Source organism: Mirounga leonina, unplaced genomic scaffold (genome assembly GCF_011800145.1).
Source record: "Mirounga leonina isolate KUSES-001 unplaced genomic scaffold, KU_Mleo_1.0 Mir_115, whole genome shotgun sequence".
NCBI lineage: Eukaryota > Metazoa > Chordata > Mammalia > Carnivora > Phocidae > Mirounga > Mirounga leonina.
In genome coordinates, this window is record NW_023270268.1 from 50,638,022 (window position 1) to 50,657,648 (window position 19,627).

The window sequence follows — 19,627 nt, forward strand, 5'->3', positions numbered from 1 at the left end:
GAGAGAGGAAGAAGCAGGCTCTTCCTTTTCCTGGCCTGAGCCGCCCAGGCGCCCCAGAAGATGTTTCTCTGAATGTAGATTGTGAATTGTTGCCATTGAGGTTGGCTGATATGTGGAATATTCTTAGAACAGCTATAATCTTGGGGTAATAGTGGTCACCTGAGATAAGAGACAACCCAGGCAGAAGTAAAGTAGATATCATACATTCTAGGGGCTGTGATTCAATGGGTGACTGTGAAAATAACAATATTGGCTCTTAGAGGCAGGTGACATAGGGGTACCACACTTTTGTGTCTTCTCAATATCAGAATGCCACAGAAACCCACCTTATGTTAGAAGGAAAAAATGTACTTAAGGATATGCTGGTGGAATGGATCCAAAATAACTTTATTAGTACAAGACCTCTGGACATACGTGTAGTACAAGTCCTGAGGACTACGGCCTTGACGCCTCCTCAACTAGTTACATGTAATATGGGAAAGTGGACCAGGATAGTATACTCTAAGCCCAAACTCACCCTAACCTATTGGGAGTCAAGGGAAAAATATGAACCCAACACAATGGGATGCGTAAAAACAGAACAGGTAATGAATGTGACAACAGAAAGAAAAAATATTATTTGAGGCCAAGATAAAGGGCCTATTAAAATAACTGGAGAAATACTTCACATTGAACCTCTTAAAATTAATAAATGTAAATCATGCTTTAGAAAACTTAAGTAAAGGAACATTGGGAAGATGGGACTAATAAAGTAAAAATAACTTCGCAAAATTGGAAAGAGAACAAAAGCATGCCTTCCCTAGATAATGACCGCCTTGAATTCTGATGTTACGCAGTCGGGCATGTGCCTGACGGGGCCATGCAAGTGCGTACTCCCTGGAGCTCGGTAAAAATGATCTTTCCTTGGAAATGTCATTGTTAAACTGCCTGGTTTAAGAAACTTATCTTTTGGTTGCTTGAAGATTGGATATGCTATCGTGGTAAAGGGTTCCTTGTTAGGCTTAGATTGGTCATAATTAGGAATATGGTTGCTTAAACTGTTCATTCAACTATGGTGTAAATGTGTCTGTGTCAAGGGAAAAATACTCCCCAAATATGTTTTTTTGTGATTAAGAATGTGACGTAGAGTCCCAGGGTGGGTGGATATTTTTGTGAACTTAGGTTTTTACAGGACATTAGGCCCTGAATATAAATAAGCATGTGAGTGATTTGAAATCACTGGATGGATTATTGTATATTGGCTTGATTTGATTTCAAATCCACTAGTTTATGACAAGAACTGAAAACAGTTGTTTTTAGAACAAAAGCGGTTTTGATAGAACAATGAAGAAAATTGTGTCAGGATGTCATCATCTCATCTGTTCCTACCCATAGGAACTTGGTACATCAGCTGAGGGACCCCATGGGGGGGAGGGCTTAACAATAAAAACATAGGAAGCAGCAACTATGGCAAGGGGACAGAAGACTGTAACTACTGAGTGTGAGGACTATCCAGAGCGTTCAGTCTGGGCAAGGCTACGCTTTGCTGATCTAAACAGGTCTCTGAAGACCTTGGGGCAATTAGGTCCTTTTGAGATAAGGGGACTCTTACTGACAGGAACAAAAGCCATGCGGAGGCGAGAAGATCATCTTGCTGGTCATCACCAGCGCCCTTGTTCTCTAGCAATGTGCTTTATCAACAGAGGCTCTTACCTTTGTACTGGTCGCTGGCATGTCCACTCTTGGCTGGTTAAGCTTTCTCTTCCAAGTGCCAGTGCCTCTAAAGGCACACCTCAGTTTATGTATTTATTTAAAAGATTTTGTTTATTAATGAGAGAGAGGCTGCAGAACACAGAGGGAGAAGCAAGCTCCCTGAGGAGCAGGGAGACCGATGGGGGACTCGATCCCAGGACCCCGAGATCATGACCTGAGCCGAAGGCAGATGCTTAACCGACTGAGCTACCCAGGCGCCCTACACCTCAATTTAAATTGGACTTTGCTCCTTTCATCTCACCTTGCCTGGAACAACAGTGTCATTAATCTAACACTGGGTTGGAGTAGGTTATGAATTTATCGGCTAACAGAAGACATTATACTGTGTGCTATTGGCTCGTGAAATTTACAGTGGACCTGTGTTAAATACACTGCGCAAAGACAAGATCAGTCCGTGAGCATTATTTGTCTCCCACCACAGAACAGCCTTCGGTGGGAGTATGTGCATTTGTGTGGTTAGGGCTCAGAACCCAGGCAGATGCAAGGTACCACCAACAGCCTGCTCCTGCGACCCAGCCTTGGCCGACAACACCCGGTCCTAGAATTCCGGCTCCCCTGACCTGGCTGCCCAGCAGGAGTGGTCTGCACGCCCTCAGCCATGCTTGGCAGCCGGGGCCCTCCCAGGCCCATGGAATCAAAGCCCAAACCCAACCACTGGCATCGCCTCAAGGGTGGAGGGAGCACCTCCCCCCTCACGTCCCAAATAGCTCTCAGGCATCCACTGAAATGGCCAAAAGTCAGTCGCCATTGTACTTACTGTTTGCTGGGGTCCCAGGCTGCTGTAGCTGTCCAGGCTCCCAGGGGTCTCTTATTCAAGGTACGTCAGCCAGTTCATCCGGTTTAGCTCCGGTAAGGCAGGCCAGATTCCTCTTGCTCTGCCTTCAAGTGGAATAGGTGCATTTGTGGATTCCAGGTACCCCCAATAACCCCCTCCTGGGACCCAGCCTTGCCTGCCATTGTCCTGTTCCAGGTCCCTGGCCTCCCAAGCATGTGCAGTCCATACCCTGTCAGCCGGCCCTTGGCTGCAGTGCCCTACAGACCGTACCAGACCACCTACTTAGCCTCCAGGATGGAGAGCCCACCCACTGAGAGCTTTCTGAGGAGGCAGCCTTAAATTGATGACCGTCAATCCGCATTTGGATGGAGTCTGAGCTTCTCCAGCAAACAAGGCTCTTTTGTCTCCAAGGAGTTTGTTATAGGAGAGGACCCTAGCCAGCCCTCCCGGTCCCACCCTGGCAAAGCAGTCCAGATTTCTCCAGTTCTGCTTTAGCAGGAACATGTGCAATTGTGCAGATTCAGGCTTAGAAATAGAAGGATGCCAGGTACATGCAATAGCGTACTCCTGTGAGCCGGCCTTGCATGACATTGCCCAGTTCTAGGTCCCCGGCTACCTGGACCTGTGCTGGCCTATGCATGTGCAGTAAACTCAGTGCTTGCCACCCTTGGGCTGCTCGGACACACCTGTCCTGTGGAGCTCCTGCTAGGCCCCAACTTTCTGAATGGCCTCAGGGTGGAGAGAGCCCTCCCTTCAAAAATATTTCTGAGGCAGCAGCTTTAAATTGGGGATAGTAAGTCCCCATTTGGACTATCTGATGAGGTCCAGAACATCTCCAGGAACCGAGGTGTCCAGGTATCTGTTATTAGAGAAAACCCCAGCCAGGATTCCCAGCTCTGCTCTGTCAAGGCAGTCCAGATTCTTCCAGCTACACCTTTGGGGGTATATGCACATTTTTTTAGGTAGGGGCTTGGAAGTAGGCAGAAACCTTGTATCTCCAACAGGCCCCTCCCACGAGCGGACCTCTCAAAACACGTGTCTGGTCCCAGGTCCCTGGCTAACCGGACCTGCAATGCCCAAGCATGTGCAGACCATGCCTGGTCAGGTGGCCTTGTGCAGCTGGGCCCTCCAGGGCTGTGGAACTCAGGCTACCCACAACCCCTTGCATAGATGTCAGGCTCAAAGTACTTTCAGATTGAGTGAAGACAGGCTGTGGCAGTCGGACAAATTTTTCTGGTTTGTTGTTTGAATGTCTCTGGTGATTTCTTGAGTGGCCCATAAAGTAACAGGCACAAACATTGTCTATATGAGTTACTGTGATTTCTCTGAAAGTTACATCAAGTCATCCATTTTCAGTTTGCCGGGCTTGAGGAAAAAGGTCAGTTTTAGTTCTCAATGATTCCAAGTCAAAATGATGGGGGAAATACTAGAAATATTAGTTTGGAGAGTTGTAGCCAGACGTTGGAGGAAATTAGAATTCAGAATCTAGTTTACAGGTAGAAAACAAAATCTCAAAGACAATCAATAGAACTAAAATCTAATAACCATGAAAATGTTACTGACACATAATTTTTCTCTGAAGTCATCCTCATTTTCTAAGTTAGCCAAATTAAGACTAATTTGTTTATAAAATAAGTTTACTTTTAATAAACTTGGCCTGATTCTTTACATAAGGACACCAAAAAGAGTGATGGATCCTACAGGCTCTTTTAAATTTTCTTTGCTAGAACTTTTCATTAGGAATCTGCAGATTGAACTTTAACGGCCTCTTAAGGCAAAGAGGCCAAGTGTTTGCCCATCAGACTTCACTTGCAATACCCACAGATTAGTGTTACTTCCTCTTTTCTCAAGGCCCCCAAAATATCCTAGGTTCTTGCACCTTTCAGGAAGTGACCTTAATGTACCTGGTAAGGCTGCTGGTTACCTGGTAAGCAAGGCATCAGGCTGATACTTCCGAGGCCCTTTATTGGTTCCATAAAGCCAACCTCAGTTCCTTAAACTTATACAAATAAATATAGTGCCATAAAAATATAAAAATACTCACAGTTTCCAAATTCTGAAGGGATTAGGTAAGGAGAAGTGTTTGAATTCTGCTTGCAAAAGTGTAAATCAGCTTAAGAGAAAGTTTCTTTAAATCTGGAAAAACATTAAAAACTTCAGCAACGTTTCAAACCAAAAGTCATATAACTTATAGTCCCCCTCAGTTTATTCAGTCCCATGTAATTAATTTTTGTTTGGCTTGAATGCAGTGTTTTAATTAATTCTGGAATTTTTTTTTTTTTTTTTTTTACCAGTTCAGTTTTATTATCTTAAGGTTATCAGAAGTTTGTATCCTAGAGATTTTTTATAAATCAATAAATCTTGAAAATGCAGCATTTTTGCAAGAACACTTTTGTAAAAGCTTTTGAGTAAAAGTATAGCTATCTGTAAATAACAGGCCTTAAAAAGGACAATGATTAAATATCTGATTACGAGTTAATTATACCACAATTGAAAAGAAAATTTGGCTATCTGTGACATACACTTCAAGATAAGTAACATTACAAGTGATAACATACCAGGATGTATTAGATTTTTAGGAATTTTATACTATTTCTACACTTGCTTTAACAACATACATCTACACAAATGTAATCAAAGCAGGTTTACCATTATTTATTTGACAATGTTTCCCATGTAATTTAATACACCAAAGAAGTCTAATTAGTTTCATCTCTCTTTTTTGAGGAGGACAAATTTTTCTAAATGTATCATGGACCCTCCAAAAAACTTCAAAGTTAGTTTGTGGTCAATAGACTTCATTTTAGAATATGATTTGGGAAAGTTTGGCAAAACATATCAAAAGGTGTGGGAGAGTGGGGGGACAATTGCAAAGTAGGAAGATCCTGAGCTCACCTTGCGTCACGCACACACTGAGGCATCTATTACAACGAACTCCGAAAATGACCCAAACACTGGCAGAAAAGATCTTCCACAGCTAGTCATAAAGAGAGGACCACATCAAAAGGGGTAAGAGGGGTAGAGACGTGGTCAGGAACCAAACCCCAGCAGGACCAACCACAAATGGGAGAGACCGCCTAAGCACAGAGGAGTGAGGGTATCAGAGGCCACATTGGGCATCCCCACCCCCTGGGGACCTCCTGGGAAGATGACTCCCCATAATTTCTGGCTTTGAAAATCTATGGGGCTAATTCCAGGAGCTTTAAAAATCAGTGGTGCTTAATTCTGGGAGAGCCGGAGGAGGACAGGAAATCCAGTCCCTGCCCTTAAAGAACCAGGACAATAAATAACTTGGCCTGAGACAGCAACAAAGTAGCAGTTTGAAAAGTGCCTGGGGTATATATGAAGGAGATTCATTTATTCATCTCAGAACATGTGCCGCGGAGGGGCAGGATCTGTAGTAGATTTCTCTGGGAACAAAGGTGTGGGTGGGTGCCATTTTTCTTGCCCTCCTTCAGCCTCGAGAGCTGGGCACCTGCAGGAGCCAGTTCTAACATCCTGCATCTACCCTGCTAGCACTGCATGCCCCACCTCAGCATTCCCCTGCAGATCTGCCCCACCCAATCCAGGGGCTTTGGTAGACACCCCTCCAAAGTGGCTCCTGCCCTACCACACCTGGCAGGCAACACTGGCTGGGGCCAGCGACCCTCTAAAGGGACTCCTGCCCTGGGACAAAGGGGAGATAACCACACCTACCCTTACACCCACAGTTCCCACAGCTTAGCTGGCCTCACAGGGAGCAAGTCATCACTGCCAAGACCAGGAGACATAGCTGATCTACCTAATACATAAAAACAAACACAGAGAGAAAATGAGGAAACAAAGATCTCCCAAAAGAAAGAACAAAACAGTACTACAGAAAAAGAGCAAAATGAAATGGAGACAAGCAATATGCTTGATAAAGAGATTAAAGTCATGGTCATAAAGATACTCCCTGGACTTGAGAAGAATGAATGAACTCAGTGAGAATGTCAATTAAGAGATAAAAAATATATTTAAAAAATAGAGTTAGAGCTGAAGAATAACTGAAAAATATAAATAAAATAAAAATTAAAAAATCAAACAGTTTAGATTATAAAGAATGGATCATTAATCTGGAAGACAGGGTAATGGAAAACAAGCTGAACAGTAAAAAGAAAAATAATAAATGAGAACAGGCTTAGGGACCTTTGCTATATCATCAAGCCTAATAACATTCATGTTATAGGGATCCTAGAAGGAAGAGAATGAGAGAAGTGGGCAGAAAACTTATTTGAAGAAATAATAATGAAAAACTTTCCTAATCTGGGGAAGAAAACAAATATCCAGCTCCAGGAAGCAGGAAAAAAAAAAAAAAAAAAAAAAGATAAACCCAAGGAAGTCCACACCAAGACACATAATAACTAAAATGGTAAAAATTACTGATGAGGAGAGAATCTTAAAAGCAGCAAGAGAAAAGCAAACAGTAACATACAAGTGAAATCTCATAAGGTGATTTTTCAGCAGAATCTTTGCAGGCCTGAAGGGAGGGGCAGGATATGTTCAAAGTGCTGGAAGGAAGAAACCTACAACCAAGAATACTCTATCCAGCAAGCGTATCATTTAGAATTAAAGGAGAGATTAAAAGTTTTCCAGACAAACAAAAGTTAAAGGAGTTCATCACCACTATACCAGCCTTATAAGAAATGTTAAGGGGAGGGCGCCTGGGTGGCTCAGTTGGTTAAGCGACTGCCTTCGGCTCAGGTCATGATCCTGGAGTCCCGGGATCGAGTCCCGCATCGGGCTCCCTGCTTGGCAGGGAGTCTGCATCTCCCTCTGACCCTCCTCCCTCTCATGCTCTCTGTCTCTCATTCTCTCTGTCTCAAATGAATAAATAAAATCTTTAAAAAAAGAAAAAAAAGAAAAAAAAGAAATGTTAAGGGGAATTCTTTAAGTAGAGAGAACAGGCCATATGAAAGAAAAAAAATTTCACTTGCCATTTGCAACAACTTGAATGCTCCTGGAAGGTATAATGCTATGTGAAAGAAGTCAGACAAAGAAAGACTAATACCATATGATTTCACTAATATGTGGAACCTTAAAAAAATAAAACAAATGAACAAACAAAATCAAATCCATAAAACCAAAGAAAGTGGTAGAGGCCAGAGGGGAGGGGAGTGAGAGGATGGGCAAAATGAAGGGAGTGGGAGGTACGGGCTTCCAGTTGTGGAATAAACAGGTCACAGACATAAAAGGTACAACATGGAGCCTGAAGTCAATGGTACCGTAATAGTGATGGGTGGTGACAGATGGTAGCTACAACTGTGGTGAGCATCATATAACATATGGTTACTGATCACTCTGTTGTGCCCCTGAAACTCATACAATATTGTATGTCAAGTATATTTCAATAATAAAAATTTATTAAAAGGTTTGAAAATATGTTTAAATAGCATCACAGACCAGTATGGAACAATAGTTATGTTTCCAAAGTGACAATAAAATATTTCAAAGGCAAAAACAGAAGGTGTATAGTTGTGAGCAAAACTTAGCTTGTGGTATTAAGAAGACTCAGCATTCCTTGAAAATCACAGATCTGATAAAGATATCATACAGCAAAGTATTTTGATAAAACATAACATCCTTATTTTCTAGGCAGATAACTTTAAAAGGTAAAAAAAACAAAAACAAAAAACACAAAACCTTTTATAATCTCTTATCTAAAGCAGACCAATTGTTCAAGAAAACTTCATCCTTTTAACAAAGAGAAACCCAAACTTTAGTTTTGCACCAGTGTACTTTTGACATTAAAACTCATTTACTTAAATTTATTTCAATCTTATTCAGTTCTTATCACACATAAAATTCCTTTTTTAAGATTCATTTTTTATAAACCTTTTACAACTTCATTTTTTACATTCAGATTTTGTCTTATATTTTCCTTTTCAGTCTTCTTTAGGACAGAATTCCTTTCCTTTCCTTCAACAAAAAAGCATTTCTCTTCCTCATACTTTCTTTTACCAAAAGCATACATCCTGCTTTTCCTGCATATGGACATGGTTCCCTTATTATATCTAGTAACTTTAACTACATATATTACTTACTATTCTTAACTCTTAGAAACCTTAATTCCTAGTGAAAATCAAGTGGCAAGCAATTGTGAACCATTATACCATTTTTTTTAATTTGGCAAATTTATGAATACATTTTATAATTTCTAGAAACACATACTTCTTCATAGTACAATCACTCAGTAAAGCACAAAATATGTTACTAATAGGGAAGCCAAAAGTGGATAAACTATGTTTAGTAATTAATGTTTCATTATGTTATTTGGAAATGATCTGGATACTCAATGAATTCAACTTAAAATTTTGCTAAATTAAATGAGTTAAGATTTCAGATTACCAAAAAGTTTTGCAAGTCTTTTTTTTTTTAAGATACCATTAAATATCATTGTTGCTAAAAAGTTTATAAACTCTTATTCCACTTATCTATATAATTTGCTCCCAGGAATTATGTTTAGATTACCCAAGAAAACTTCAGGAGATATTAAACAAAATCAGTTATCATTCTAAGTTCTTTTGCTGACAAATTTTGTAACTGGGATAATAACTTATTTGATTAGTAAACTCAGGTAGGATCAAAGTCTTATATTTAATGCAGAAAACTCTAAAGACATGGCTATTCTAATTAAACCAATAACCCTACATTACCTTTAATACTAAATATTTTCTCAGGTCACATGAAGTTGAAATTCATTTGGATTATTTCTGTTCTATTTTTGAGAGTTTTTATGAATACTAAAGTTATACAAGCGTGTTTTTTTTTAAGATTTTGTTTATTTATGAAAGAGAGCGAGAGCACAAGCAGGGGGAGCAGCAGAGGGAGAGGGAGAAGCAGGCTCTCCACTGAGCAGGGAGCCTGTTGTGGGGCTCGACCGCAGGACCCTGGGATCATGACCTGAGCTGAAGGCAGATGCTTAACCAACTGAGCCACTCAGGCACCCCTGTGTTTAACTTTCTTTAAGCCAATTAAATAGAGCTCTTTTGCAAGTTACTTTTGGTAATATTATCTGGAGGTAGAAAAAAAAACATATCTATAATGTACATACATACACATAAAGCCAAGATCTTATACCTTCTGCTTAAAACAATGTAAAATTCACTACTTTCTATATACTAATTGGAATAAATTAAGTTTATTCACTCAGATGGCTAATGTCTTTCACTATTTGTGGAGAAAACTTTTTTTTTTTTTTTAAAAGATTTTATTTATTTATTTGAGACAGAGAGAATGAGAGACAGAGAGCATGAGAGGGAGGAGGGTCAGAGGAAGAAGCAGACTCCCTGCTGAGCAGGGAGCCCGATGCGGGACTCAATCCCGGGACTCCAGGATCATGACCTGAGCCGAAGGCAGTCGCTTAACCAACTGAGCCACCCAGGCGCCCCTGTGGAGAAAACTTTTAAGATTTGTATTGCCCCTTGCAATAAATTTAAGGAAGCTGTGCTAGAGTTTGGTCACAAAAGCCCTTTTAACAGTTTGTATTTTATTTTTATTTTATATTTTAAATATTTTATTTATTTATTTGAGATAGAGTGAGAGAGAGAGCACAAGCAGGGGGAATGGCAGGCAGAGAAAGAGGGAGAAGCAGGCTCCCCGCTGAGCACAGAGCCCGATATGGGGCTCCATCCCAGGACCCTGAGATCATGACCTGAGCCAAAGGTAGACACTTAACTGACTGAGCCACTCAGGTGCCCCAGCAGTTTATATTTTAAAAAGGCCTTTTTCCTTTTATTTTTTTTATTCAGTCTCAGGTAACTGTACATGGTGTTACATTTCAAAGACACAATAAAATTTATAATTTAAAAGGACAGAGAAAGAATGCAAAGTTTTTTCCCTAAGAATTTTGGGGCAATTGCAAGTTACCTTTACATAATTTTGTTCCAAAATTATGATCTTTTATAATACCTACAAGCATTTGAGGGGTCCTGGATAGCTCAATCAGTTGATGGTGGACTCTTGGTTTTGGCTCAGGTCATGATCTCTGGATTGAGCCCGGCCTCAGGCTCCATGCTCAGCGGGAAGTCCGCTTGAGATTTTCTCCCTCTGCCCCTCCCACATGCCCCCCCCCCCCCCCCAATCTCTCTTTCTCTAAAATAAATAAATCTTAAAAAAATATATACCTACAAGCATTTGAGAAGACAAGGCACACTTTGGGGATTGGTAAAATAGGTGGGCTTTGACTTGTTTCCACAGTTGCGTTTCTGGTTTTGTAGAGATTTGCAAGATAAAGGCGGCTATTTTTAATTCCCACAAAGAACTGCATTACAACCTAAGTATCAAGGGACTGACCCACCTTTTTAAACTTGCTTCTTTATATCAGGGAGATTTTTAACTAAAATGGGAATCAAAATATTTATGCCTTTGTAAAGTCTGTACAAAGCATTTTAACAAAAGCCTTCTGAGTACACATACCAACCATGGTTTCTATTAGCCCCTGAACATTGACCTTCCGCTGATCCTTTACAAGAGGGCCTAGGAGACATTTTGGCCATCAGTTTTCTCTGTGAAGAAGGGTATGGTGAATGGCGACTAATCTTTCTAGTTCTTCTCTAAATTTGGTAGGAACTTCTGGAAATGGAGGTAAAGGAGCTTTATAATTTAAAATATCTGCTGCTGTCCAGGGGACACAAATTGTGTATGTGTGTCTGTCTGTCTGGTGGTGTGGGGAGTGGGCGTGTCCTAGGATACACCTACAAAAGACACTGCACAGAAATGCCTGAAGCTGGCAGCCTGATGACAGAGCCCTGGAAAGTAGGAGCAAAGCAAGTTTTACTGCCAGTCTTTGGCGATTTTTAAAAAGTTCATTTCCCGCCTTTCAGCATTTATATAAATAACCTGTGTGAATTTTTTTTTTAAAAGATTTTATTTATTTATTTGACAGATAGAGAGCACAAGTAGGCAGAGAGGCAGGCAGAGGGAGAGGGAGAAGCAGACTCCCCGCTGAGCAGGGAGCCCGATGCGGGGCTCGATCCCAGGACCCTGGGATCATGACCTGAGCCGAAGGCAGACGCTCAACCGACTGAGCCACCCAGGCGCCCCAACCTGTGTGAATATTAATAAAGGGAAACCTCACCAGAATGGAGTTACGAGATTTGGAAAGGAGAGCTCTCACATCCTACCACTCCTGGATGTCAGTTGCAGACCCAACAGGAAAAGACTAGACCTTGCTCAGGGATAGGACTTTACATTCCAAGCAGGAGGAAGGAAGGCTTTCTCCTCCCCCAAGCAACAGCCCAGCCAATAAGAGACCGTCACAACTCAGCCGATGAAAAGCCATTAATTATACTTCCAGCACCAAGTTTACTCCAATGGACTTTTTGTTTTCAACAGCCATCCCAATTCCCCACTTTGCTCTATAAAAGGTCATTTTTCTCCTTTGTTCCAAGGACTTGCCTTATGCTTGCCCCAGGTTGGAAGTTTTTGCTACTTCCAAAAAAACCATCTTTTGATGCTAAAATAACTGGCAATTTAATTTTTATTAAAAAAAAAATTATTTTTTTTTGCAATTTATTTTTAAGTTTAACACTTGTATACTTTACACCTTGAGATTAGAACACAGTGCTCTCTGTAATCTTGTTGGGAAAGGGAAATTAAAATAGGCAAATGGGGCCAGATTCTGAGAAGGGGAATTTACATTCCATGTGGACATTCATTTTTGTCTTAAATCTAATTTTTTTTTTCATTAAAATATAATTAATTTAAAGCCTCCATTATCTGGCAATGATGAGTAGGATATTAATCTCAACAGTGACTCAACCAATAATTGTTTTTGTGGAAAGACACAGAGGCAACCTTCCAGGCTCAGACCATGGACACAAGAGGCATGCCTGTAGAAGGAATAAATGATGCATCCCCCATGACCTAAAATTTTACTCCCCAAAATAGTCTAAGACAGCAAAGGCCTCCATTGCTCAGGCAGTAAAGATGGTGTAGAGAAAACGGTAGCCTCAAGTCTCTCACAAAAATGTGAGACACCTGTCAAAAATCAGTGACATGGGACAGGCACTAATGTAATGAAACTTTTCCAGAACTAACAAAGGTTAAGATGACAAATGTCCTTTTTGGGCTGGGACCTCTTAGAACACACTCCCTTGTGAGCTGGCACGGGCAGACAATCAGAGTACTGCTTGTAAGTGTGAGTCTCAGAACCCCACTCGACTTGACGGGCCACCAAGGTGCACCCCAAAGTATATCCTTAGAGTGGTGGAGACCAGAGAGAATATTCTCACTAGTCACAAAGCTAAGCTCTTAGGACATAATAAAGACAAAAGGAAAAACTGTGACCATCTCTGGGTGGAAATGGACCTCTCAAGCCACAGGAGCTCTACCAACATCACCAGAGTCCTTAAAGCCAAGGAACTAGTTCCACAAATATTTTCTCCTACTAACCTAAATTGAGCCCGTGCAGGCAGAGATCCAGTAGGTGATGTGGTGGTGAGGCTTCTTCCCTTCTGTCAGCTTTCGTCGGATGTCCCACCATCTCTCAGCTGCAGCAGTCCGGCCAGTTAGCGTTTATCCTGCCGACTCTCAACAGCTGTTGAGGAGGAAAAATTACGCTCTGCCCTTCCAGATTCTCCCAGGTGATCTAAGAAGTAAATTGACAAGACACATGGGGCGCCTGGGTGGCTCAGTTGCCTAAGCGTCTACCTTTGGCTCAGGTCATGATCCTGGGGTCCTGGGATCGAGCCCCGCATCAGGCTCCCTGCTCAGTAGAGAGTCTGCTTCTCCCTCTCCGTATGCTGCTCCCCCTGCTTGTACTCTGTCAAATAATCTAAAAAAAAAAAAAAAAAAAAAAAATTAAATCAGCAAGACACAGATTAACAGGAGATAAAGTTTAATTCCGTGCACAGAGAGGCCTGATATTAACACTGAGATCCAAGGAAACCACCAAGGCGGGCAGCTTCGAGGCTTTTTTTAGACACAGAAATGATATATCTGTGATGAGTTGACAGTACAAAGAAAACTTATATTTGCAAGCTTCAATTTTCAAGAAATTCTAACAGAATTTGAGCTGGGGTAGTAAAATTTGTAAAAGTAGCAAGGCTTGTTTACACAGCTTTCTTAGCTCTGAATTCCAGATCTCTGGTGATACTGAGGTCTCTTTACCACCTGGTAAAGGGAAGGTACATTTTACATGGGAGATTTATTTTTTGCTTTGTGGAGACAAAGGGAGGTCAGGGTATAGGGTATTATTCTTGCACTGGCCATTTTATAAGGAACTTTAACTCAAAATAACCAATCTGCTGAGGTGGCATGTTTTGTGGTGGCCTGCCCTTGACCCCACGTGTGCATCTGTGAAGATTAGGGCTTGGACTGAGGCAGATGCCTTGAACCTCCAGTAGCCCACACCCATGACCCAGGCTCTCCTGACTCTTGCCAAGTTCCAGATTCCCAGCTCCCCTGAACTGGGCTGTCAAGGCACCTGGAGTTGGAAGCCCTTCAGCCAGCCTCAAGAAGCCAGGGCCCAGCAGGCCAGGGTAGCTGGGTCTTGACCCCAAATACCTGCACAGGTTCAGTGTGGAAGGTGCTGCCCCCAAACATCACCCTGGGGCAGTAGCTGCAAATTAGAGACAGTCCCCTACCATTTGGACTTGCTACCTGTGGGGTTCCAGAACTTTTCCAGAAGACAGGGCTCCCAGGAGTCTCTTCTTAGAGGATACCCTGGCAATGCCTGGCCAGCCCTCCCAAGGTAGTCCAGTCACCTGGAGCTCTGCCTTCAAAGGGGTTATTGCCCATTAAGTAGGCTAGGGCTTGTGGGTCCTCATACACCTTTTCCCTGTGAAAATGAGTAAAGGAAACCTCATTTAAAATGGAATCAGGAAGCCCTGAAAGGGGGGCGCTCTCATGTACATACCACTCCTTGCAGCCTGCATAACCAGCAGAAGAAGGGAGAGAACTCTTATCTTGACAAGGTAAGACATCTTCACAGGAATTTTATCTCCTGCTTTTAAGAAAAAGAAGGAAGATTCCATTCAGCCCCAGCAATAAGAACTAACCATTGCTTGCAGCCAGTGAGAAATTGCCACACCCTCAAGTTCTTATTCTTCTTCAGTGAACTTTTGTTCAAAATAACCCTCCCCACTTTTCTCCTAAAACCTAATAAAAGCTGACCTTCCTTCTGTGTCTTTGGACTCGCCATTGTTTTGCCATAGTTTGCTTGTCCCAAATTGCAATTCCTCTGCTATTCCTGAAGAAACTCATTTTGCTGGTAAAATAACTGGCTGTGAGTCCCTTTTAGGTTTTGAGCTCTGCTCTCTTTGTATTGTGTGTGAGCTCTCTGGGTTTATTTGGGATCTGTTTTTGTTTTTATGAAGGCATCACCCTTCCTGGTGAGTATGCTTTTGTTTCTGTTGTTTAAAGCTTCCTGGTAAGTTACTCATTGTACTCAAAAGGGAGGAAAACACGTGACTCACATCGTTTTAGAATAGTTGTTCAAAAATAAGGCCTCTCATACTTAAGACATTTTAGGGAATCCAAAGGCAGGTTAGGGTCCACCTGGCTCTTTAACCAGCATCTTGTGCCTTTCTTGAAAAATGCATAACCTTTTGAAGAATTTGGAATTGTAATGGCCATTCTGGTGAAACTTTTAGATAAATCCACCTTAAGGAGCCCCCTTAAAAGAGAGGATTACAAACCTCAGAAAGACAATGAAATGCATTCTTTGATTTATGTGCAGAATCTTCTAAAGACAAAATGACTTTTAAAAAAGTTCTGAAAGGGGGGAGCCTGGGTGGCTCAGTCGTTAAGCGTCTGCCTTCGGCTCAGGTCATGATCCCAGAGTCCTGGGATCGAGCCCCACATCAGGCTCCCAGCTCAGCGGGAAGCCTGCTTCTCCCTCTCCCACTCCACCTGCTTGTGTGCCCTCTCTTGCTATGTCTCTCTCTGTCAAATAAATAAATAAATAAATAATCTTTAAAAAAAAAAAGTTCTGAAAGGATCCTTACTGTATACAAATAAAAACTTTAATAAAAGACTTTGGCCATCTTAGCAGGAAACATTAACTTAGTTGACCTGAACAATTTGGATCCCATTAAGTTGAACCCCTGAATAATGCAGGGGTTAGGGACACCAACCCCCACAGCACCAAAAAGCCATGTATGACGTTTGACTCCCCCAAAACTTAACTACTAATAGCCTACTGTTGATGATGTAGGAAAAGTGTTGGGGTTTGGAGCCCAAGGCCAAGAAAGAATTCTTGAGACATCTTTGGTGCAAAAAGGTGGTTCTATTAAAGCACAGGGATAGGACCCAAGGGCAGAAAGAGGGGCACTGGGGTCATGAGGAGTGACTGATTATATACTTTCAAGTTGGGAGGGGGTTAGGGATAGCGTAATTCTCTAAGGAATTTTGGAAGCAAGGTTGCCAGGACCTTGAGGGACTAGCTATTGTTAGGAAAAGGTCATTTATTACTGTTTTATAAAACCCGAGTCATGATCCTTCAGATGTACATCAGTGGGTCATATGCTTGGGGGATGATTACCAACATGTATCTTGGGAGATAGAGATAAAGGAAATTTCTAAAGGAATGTTTATATGTTATAGTAGACTCAGAATCCTGGGGGTCGGGCTAAGATTGTCTTTTGCCCTTAACAAAGTATTAACATTGAGGCAGCTGAGCTCCTAGAAGAATGTCACTCTGCCTGTTTCAAGGACTGGTCAGTGGGCTGTAAGTAGTAAGGAAAGTTAATTTTTCTTTTGGCTTTGTTTTCCACATCATTGACAATAAGCCTTACCAATAACATAAGCAGTCAATTAACATTTTGTATATGTATTATATACTGTATTCTTACAAAGTCAGAAAATATTACATAAATCGCAAGGAAGAGAAAATACATTTATAGGGGCACTTGGGTGGCTCAGTCGGTTAAGCGACTGCCTTTGGCTCAGGTCATGATCCTAGAGTCTCAGGATCGAGTCCCGCATCAGGCTTCCTGCTCAGCAGGGAGTCTGCTTCTCCTTCTGACCCTTCCCCCTCTCATGAGCGCTTTCTCATTCTCTCTCAAATAAATAAATAAAATCTTTAAAAAAAAAAAAAAAGAAAAACCTCCCTTTTTCCTTACCTCCCCCACCCCACAGTATATAATCAGCCACCCCCCACAACCCCAGTGTTGCAGCTCTTTCTGCCCATGGGTCCTGTCCCTGTGCTTTAATAAAACCACTTTTTTGCACCAAAGATATCTCAAGAATTCTTTCTTGGCCCTGGGCTCTGGACCCTACCCCAGCGAACCTCACCTGTATTCCAAAACCACATCAGTACTGTATTGTATTTATTGGGGAAATAAAAAAAAATCCACATGTAAGGGAACCTGCACAGTTCCAACCCACATTGTTCAAGGTCAACTTTATTGTCTCTTGAGTTTTGTACCTGAGACTTGGCTAAAATTTCTAAACAAAAGCTACAATATATCTGAATCTATATGTTGTGTATGTCTATGGTATATGTTACAGATATGGGATATTTTTCTACCTCCAGATGGTATTACCAAAGTTAATTAGTAAAGAGCTCAATTTAATTGGCTTAAAGGAAATTAAGCATTTATATAAATCAAATATACTTTCAGAAACATATAAACTCAAATGTTTTTCAAGTTCATATGATCTGAAATAATCTCTGATAAATTGGTAGTTTAAGTTTATTGGTTTTTTTTTTTTTTTTTTTTTTAAGATTTTTATTTATTTGAGAGAGAGAGCACAAGCTGGGAGAAAGGCAGAGAGAGAAGCAGGCTCCTCGCTGAGCGGGGAGCCGAATGCGGGGCTTGATCCCCGGACCCTGAGATGATGACCTGAGCTGAACGCAGACACTTAGCGACTGAGCCACCCAGGCACCCCCCGTTGGTTTAATTTTTAAAAAGGCAGGTCTTCAGAGTTCTCAGCATTAAATATAATGCAGATAAACAATTTTTTCTACCTGAGCCTACTAATCAGATAGCTCAGGCTATATATTACAAACTTGTCAACTTCTTGTTTTTCAAAGTAGTCCCAGGCCATTGATGAATTATGATTAACACTTATATAAATAGAAAATATATGTATTGTCAATGTCTACATAGATATCTTCTATTTTATCTATAATTTATAAATGAATTCACTATAGATTATAAACAAAGTAATTTCATAAATCCTATAAAATGCAAAAGAGGAATGCATGACATTTACTGGAAATAGAAAATACATGTTTATTAAACTTATTTCAGCTACTTATACATATATATACACATACGAACACACATATGTACCAGGCCATAAAACACACTTTTGTACTGTAGAATGACAGCATGTTTGAAAGTCACTGCTCTTATATCACAGTAAATTGTGCAGCAAAAGTCTGTGTGGCCAGCTCAAAGGCCAGCATAAGAACCACCACTTCTGGGACGCCTGGGTCTGCCTTCAGCTCAGGTCATGGTCCCAGGGTCCTGGAATCGAGTCCCACATCGGGCTCCCTGCTCTGCAGGGAGCCTGCTTCTCCCTCTCCCACTCCCCCTGCTTGTGTTCCCTCTCTCGCTGTGTCTGTCAAATAAATAAATACAATCTTTAAAAAAAAAAAAAACCCACCACTTTTTCCGTTTTGTACATACACAGCGATAACTCCTCAAGATCAAGCTGTAATCACTGTTCGATAGGCTCATGCTTCATTGCCAGGCAGCAATCTATTTGAAAGAACTTCTTCCATTTCTTAGAACTACTTACAAAGCTGTTAATTCTGGTGGGGGCTCCCAGGTATTTATAACTCTGCCTTCAGTTTAGAAGTTGTTTTTCAAATCTTTATTCTCCCTACTTAACTTAGAGCAACCCTCTTCATCAATAATGAGGGGATACTGTTGCCCCTGCCTGTTCTGTCTTCCCTAGTCTAACACAGATAGGTCAGGATGAGCCTGTCGACCTGAGTAAACCTCATACTGTCATTTCCAAAAAGTGTATGGTTTAGCTATATTATAGAGTTTATATTTATTAAATGTAATGCAAAAGCAATCGCACTATCTTCTGAGAGTAAATCTGGAATTATTTTGGGACAACTGCCTTATATTTTTTAGAAAAGCTTTGTAAGTTTTTGAAATTGAGAAAATAACATTTAGACTAATGAAGATGAAAATTACCAAGTTTTTTTTCTTACAAAACTATTACAAATAATAATGAAAGAAAAGGACTATATGAAAAATACATAAGGAAAACAATGTGGTGAGGGTTTTTTTTGGGGGGGGTAAGGAAATGTGTGAAGAGCATGGTTGTTTTGGTAAAGGGAAAAAAAATAATTTTGTCCTCAAGTAAAATGATTGTTCTGGAATAAGGAAAAAGAAAAGTGGAACCTAAATAGATACAGAAAATTGTTGAAGGTTTATGGAAAAGAAATTTTATGTATGGGTAAGCTGGCTGAAAATTGAATTATTATAATGATTTTAAAACTGACCCTTAATACCAATAATGTACTTTTATAAAACCAACTTTCTTATGTGTTAAAAGGACAAAGTTTTCTTGGACTATTGGTCTGCTATTGAAAAGATAGTGTGAATGATTTTTCCCCCCCTTTTAAAGTAATCTACTTGGAAAGCAAAGACTTTATCAAAATAATTTCCTGTACTTCATCTTTATCATCAAATAAACAGTCTTTTGGAGATTAAAAAAGCTAAGTTTTGCTTACAACCACATGACCCATTGTTTTTTTTTTTTTTTTGGTAGATTTTATTTATGTATGAGAGAGAAGGAACAGAGGGAGAGTGAGAGGGAGAAGCAAACTCCCGGCTGAGCAGGGAGCCTGATGCAGGGCTCGATCCCAGGACCCTGAGATCATGACCTGAGCCAAAGACAGACACCTAACTGCCTGAGCTACCCAGGTGCTCTGACCCTTTGTATTTGCCTTTGACATCTTTTATTGTTGCTTTGCTTGAGTAGACAATTAACTATTATTTCATAGTGATTTGTGATCCTATTTGGTCAAGTGTCCAAAACCTATTGATTTTTTGTTTACAAATTTCTGAAAATCAAATTCTAAATTAGTCTTTTTGACCTAAAAGTAACTGATAAATTTCAGAGTCCCTGAAATTTTTCAAAAGATTTATTCCCTTTCCTTGTAAAAAGGGA

General features: G+C 40.8%; 1 long non-coding RNA gene across 5 annotated transcripts in view; it reads right to left on the minus strand.

Moving 5' to 3' along the window:
• The window catches only part of LOC118005710, a 33,549-nt gene extending 20,307 nt beyond the window's left edge, over nt 1-13,242 (minus strand). For 2 of the 5 annotated variants that reach the window (XR_004677865.1, XR_004677864.1), the window contains exons 1-4: nt 13,199-13,242; nt 12,941-13,085; nt 6,224-6,308; nt 4,572-5,504 (exon numbers count right to left, since the gene is read on the minus strand). This is a non-coding gene — a long non-coding RNA (uncharacterized LOC118005710). Of the gene's footprint in view, nt 1-2,512; nt 2,632-3,188; nt 5,505-6,223; nt 6,309-12,940; nt 13,086-13,198 lie in introns of those variants that run through there. The other 3 variants (XR_004677863.1, XR_004677862.1, XR_004677866.1) reach the window with 3 other exon arrangements.
• Nucleotides 13,243-19,627: the final 6,385 nt, after the last annotated feature.